The sequence below is a fragment of the Cherax quadricarinatus genome, chromosome 4 (genome assembly GCF_038502225.1).
Source record: "Cherax quadricarinatus isolate ZL_2023a chromosome 4, ASM3850222v1, whole genome shotgun sequence".
NCBI lineage: Eukaryota > Metazoa > Arthropoda > Malacostraca > Decapoda > Parastacidae > Cherax > Cherax quadricarinatus.
In genome coordinates, this window is record NC_091295.1 from 36419105 (window position 1) to 36425104 (window position 6000).

Here is a 6000-nt window from a genome sequence, read left to right on the forward strand (position 1 = left end):
TGGACAGATCATTCTGTAACAGGACCAAGATGATGAGAAAATGTGTTGTTCCTGGAGTCTACCTGGAGGGTATTCCATGACCAGGCCTCCCGGTGGATCAGGGCCTGATCAATGAGGCTGTTACTGCTGGCCGCACACAATCCAACGTACGAACCACAGCCCGGCTGATCCGGCACCGTCTTTAGGTATCTGTCCAGCTCCCTCTTGAAGACAACCAGGGGTCTTCCCGTAATGCCCCTTATTGCTGGTGGGAGGCTGTTGAACAGTCTTGGGCCCAGGACACATACTGCGTTTTCTCTTAGTGTACCAGTGACGCCCCTACTTTTCACTGGGGGTATGTTGCATCGCCTGCCAAGGCTTTTGCTTTCGTATTGGAGTGATTTTTGTGTGTATATTAGGGACCAGTCCCTCCAGAATCTTCCAGGTGTAGATTATGATATATCTCTCTCGCCTGCGCTCTAGTGAGTACAAGTCAAGTGCTTCCAGGCGCTCCCAGTAGTTAAGGTGTTTGATGGAACTTATACGTGCAGTAAAGGTTCTCTGTACATTCTCTAGTTTTGCAATTTCACCTGCCTTGAATGGGGATGTTAATGTACAGCAGTATTCCAGCCTAGAGAGAACAAGTGATTTAAAAAGGATCATCATCTTTGCAGAAGAGACAACATCATGTCAAGTAATGGGAACAACCCTTTTATGTCTCAGTCTTAGAGGAAACAAAGTTGATAAATGCAGGAGAGAGGGACTGCTAACCAAATACAAGCAACTATTGAATTAATTAAGTGAAAGGGAAGAATTCCGATCATATGTAGCATTTTGTCCAAAAGTGGAGTGAGCAGTGACTGGATATCTAGGGGAATGGCATGAATTGTTGGTTAGACAAGTAATGCAAGATATGGTAAACATAATATGCATGCATGGGGTGGGGTGTATCTTTCTGAGGCAGAAGTGATAAGGTTAGCCAGTTCAGTCGAAAGAACCATTGTTGAATTATTTAAGATTTTAAAGCGGTGGAAGACAGAAGTATGGGTGTGTGTAAGGAGACAAGAGGTTGTAGAACTATGGTCAAAAGGAGCAAGAATTGTCAGGGTATTTTAGGGAAACGTTTAGAAAACATGATAGCTCATAAAATAGTTACTGATAAAAGAAGAAATGATCTACAAACAACAAGAGACAGATGAAACAGGAAAGGCAAAAACTTCCCGAGCGTCTACTTTACAAACAGCCGGGACGCAAGAAGTAAAAATGACAAATTGTGACTAACTACATGCGCAGAAAACAGATACTGCAATAACCAAGACTTGGTTCAATCTAAAAAGTAGGAACTTGCTTGCTGAATGCCACATATGTACATGGATATATATTATCCAAAACTGATAGAGTGGACATAAAAGAAGGCTGAGTGGTAATTTACGTTAGAGAAAGTTTAAAATGCTGCACCATAAAAGATATAAAGCGGAAGGGACAAACAGAATAACTTTGGCTGCACTTTCTCGAAGGTGTGAAAAGTGCAGACCTCCAAACCTAGGGAACGAGCACGCAAACTTTTTTTAGGACACAATTCGTAAGGCTTCTAGAAACGAAAATGTAGTTTTAATAGATTTTAATTTTAGCCAAACTAATTAGAACAGTTTGATAGGAAATACAGAATCTAGCAATTTTCTGGCAGGAGTCCAAGAACGCTTATCAGAATGGTTTGTAACAGAATTAGTGGAGATAACCTGATAGGATTTTTTTCTGATGCTGACATTCTCATCTTCAACAAGTCTGGCAACACTAGGCACAATATAATGGAACACTAGAAGATTAAATAGTGTTGGAGATGCAGTCTTCATAAGACATTGTTTGCGACCATGTGATAAATAACATTCATGCACCTCTCTCTAAGTCCAAATCCATCTTGCTTTATCACCAGTGGTATATTTAAAAAGCTTATCGAATGCACAATCAATGTTAAGTTTGGTGTCACCTCCATTAGCTTGTTTTCCCACAACAATGAATCTCTTTCAAAAACAGTCATGGTAAGGGGCATCTGCTGCATACAAATCACTAACAAGCACCTTGTAGTCTTACCTCAACTTGGTTTACCCATTCATCCTTTCGGTTACAACAGACTTTAAAATCTAGTCTTTGAATGACAGCTGTGGTCCTCGGCTTGCAATTCTACCAAAAAAACAAACAAAAAAAAAAAAAAAACAAAGGAGGTGAGTCTCATACACCTCGCACCCAGCATGTTCTGATATTACTGATAATCCTTTTGTGTCATTTACAGTGAAAATTGTTATATGTCTGATATATCGTGTGGCAGTTTCTGTCAGTTCCTCTGCGCACTGGTACACTCTCTTCATTAATCATTCGTATTGTTTTTTTTTTATATATACTTCATTTAATCCTCGAATTTGTATATATTTTACTTGAGTCGTATTTCTGCGACCTTTTTATATATTGTGAAGACATGAATGGAGACTGATTCTTACGGTTCTCCTTAATAAATATGCTCAACCACGCTGACGCTCCTTCATGCTAGGCTACTCACTCACACCTTCCAATTGGTAAGCAGATTCTGGATCCAAGTTTACAACTTATCTCATATAACATTCATCTTTGTTTTACTTAAGTCTTTTATGAGGTATTTTATCAAAACATTGCTGGAAATCTTGCTAAGCTACATATGGGATTTTGTAGGTTCAAATTTTATATGTAAATTAAAAAAAATTAAATATGTAAATGAAAAAAAATAAATACATACTGTCGGCCGGATTATTTGTTGGTCTTGTTTTTCAGAAACTGCATAATACAAGCCTTAATAACGTTCTCTGTTATTTTACCTAAAATGAATATCAAACTTATTAGGCGATAATTCCTAATATATTTCCTGTCACTTTTTCTTCAAAACTATTTAGATATTTGCTCGTTTCCAGTCGGTATTCCTTTTATTTTTTTAACATATATTTTTTTTACAGTTATGAATGTTTGCTTCTACAGGTACCTTAACAGTGCAGTAGTTGCCAACATTTTCCCAGGATGATTCCTGTCATCTTCTCCAAAGTTAATGCGGCGCCACTTAAAAATAAAACACCTGGCTCATAAGAAGGTATTTATTAAAACTGGAAAACTAAGGAAACCGAAATTTTTATTAAAAAAAATATCAAACAATTTAAGAAAAATAAGAGTAAAAACCTGGTATTATTTAAGTAGCCATTAGCAAAATATTCATTGAGCTGTATATTGCCTCATGCATTGTTTTGACACAGTCGGCACAGTTAACTAGAGGGCTGGTAATTTTTCTAATACCACTGCACGAAGGAAATCATATTTAACATGGGATGTGCTTCCTAACTGTAATTTTTATAAGATGCAGAGACGAAAAAGTAATCTCGCACATATATATCGATAATGATACGAGAATTCTAAGGATTGTTTAAGAAAATATTTACTATTTTGGCAACTACTTCATGAAGCCACTGCTGATTACGTCTCTGAGTTCATCTTGACAATTTTCAGGAACATATTCGGTAGTTAATAAGAACATAATAAAGAAGGAACACTGCAGCAGGCCTGTTGACCCATACTAGGCAGGTTTTGAAGGTATTGTGAGAGTTTACACTTCAGCTTCTCCACGTGTTGTGACAACAAGTGTTGTGACAGCAAGTGTTGTGACAGCAAGTGTTGTGACAGCAAGTGTTGTGACAGCAAGTGTTGTGACAGCAAGTGTTGTGACAACAAGTGTTGTGACAGCAAGTGTTGTGACAGCAAGTGTTGTGACAGCAAGTGTTGTGACAGCAAGTGTTGTGACAGCAAGTGTTGTGACAGCAAGTGTTGTGACAGCAAGTGTTGTGACAACAAGTGTTGTGACAACAAGTGTTGTGACAGCAAGTGTTGTGACAGCAAGTGTTGTGACAGCAAGTGTTGTGACAGCAAGTGTTGTGACAGCAAGTGTTGTGACAGCAAGTGTTGTGACAACAAGTGTTGTGACAGCAAGTGTTGTGACAGCAAGTGTTGTGACAACAAGTGTTGTGACAGCAAGTGTTGTGACAGCAAGTGTTGTGACAACAAGTGTTGTGACAGCAAGTGTTGTGACAGCAAGTGTTGTGACAGCAAGTGTTGTGACAACAAGTGTTGTGACAGCAAGTGTTGTGACAACAAGTGTTGTGACAGCAAGTGTTGTGACAGCAAGTGTTGTGACAGCAAGTGTTGTGACAACAAGTGTTTGACAGCAAGTGTTGTGACAGCAAGTGTTGTGACAACAAGTGTTGTGACAGCAAGTGTTGTGACAGCAAGTGTTGTGACAGCAAGTGTTGTGACAGCAAGTGTTGTGACAACAAGTGTTGTGACAACAAGTGTTGTGACAGCAAGTGTTGTGACAGCAAGTGTTGTGACAACAAGTGTTGTGACAACAAGTGTTGTGACAGCAAGTGTTGTGACAGCAAGTGTTGTGACAGCAAGTGTTGTGACAGCAAGTGTTGTGACAACAAGTGTTGTGACAACAAGTGTTGTGACAGCAAGTGTTGTGACATCAAATGTTGTGACAGCAAGTGTTGTGACAGCAAGTGTTGTGACAACAAGTGTTGTGACAGCAAGTGTTGTGACAGCAAGTGTTGTGACAGCAAGTGTTGTGACAACAAGTGTTGTGACAGCAAGTGTTGTGACATCAAGTGTTGTGACAGCAAGTGCTGTGACAGCAAGTGTTGTGACAAGTGTTGTGACAGCAAGTGTTGTGACAACAAGTGTTGTGACAACAAGTGTTGTGACAACAAGTGTTGTGACAGCAAGTGTTGTGACAAGTGCTGTGACAGCAAGTGTTGTGACAGCAAGTGTTGTGACAGCAAGTGTTGTGACATCAAGTGTTGTGACAGCAAGTGTTGTGACAGCAAGTGTTGTGACAACAAGTGTTGTGACAGCAAGTGTTGTGACAAGTGCTGTGACATCAAGTGTTGTGACAGCAAGTGTTGTGACAGCAAGTGCTGTGACAGCAAGTGTTGTGACAGCAAGTGTTGTGACAGCAAGTGTTGTGACATCAAGTGTTGTGACAGCAAGTGTTGTGACAGCAAGTGTTGTGACAACAAGTGTTGTGACAGCAAGTGTTGTGACAAGTGCTGTGACATCAAGTGTTGTGACAGCAAGTGTTGTGACATCAAGTGTTGTGACAACAAGTGTTGTGACAGCAAGTTTTGTGACAGCAAGTGTTGTGACAGCAAGTGTTGTGACATCAAGTGTTGTGACAACAAGTGTTGTGACAGCAAGTGTTGTGACAGCAAGTGTTGTGACAGCAAGTGTTGTGACAGCAAGTGTTGTGACAACAAGTGTTGTGACAGCAAGTGTTGTGACATCAAGTGTTGTGACAGCAAGTGTTGTGACAGCAAGTGTTGTGACAACAAGTGTTATGACAACAAGTGTTGTGACAACAAGTGCTGTGACAACAAGTGTTGTGACAGCAAGTGTTGTGACAAGTGTTGTGACAGCAAGTGTTGTGACAACAAGTGTTATGACAACAAGTGTTGTGACAACAAGTGCTGTGACAGCAAGTGTTGTGACAGCAAGTGTTGTGACAAGTGTTGTGACAGCAAGTGTTGTGACAGCAGGTGTTGTGACAGCAAGTGTTGTGACAACAAGTGTTGTGACAGCAAGTGTTGTGACAAGTGTTGTGACAGCAAGTGTTGTGACAAGTGTTGTGACAACAAGTGTTGTGACAAGTGCTGTGACAGCAAGTGTTGTGACAATTGTGACAAGTGTTGTGACAGCAAGTGTTGTAACAAGTGTTGGGAAGCCTCATCAAATGTGGCCTAGGAGCATTTTCTTCCATGAATGTCTTTACTTAAGAAACACGTACGGATAGTTCTTGAATTTCTGTAGCCGTAAATCCAGCTTAATTTGAAGAACATCAATTTCTTTTCTAAAAAAAAAAAAATACATACGAAAGCATTTTCTCTCTGGAGTGAGACATCAAGTGAATTCAGAAATTAAAAAAGTGCGCATTTCTTGATAGCTGACTTTGATCAGTGA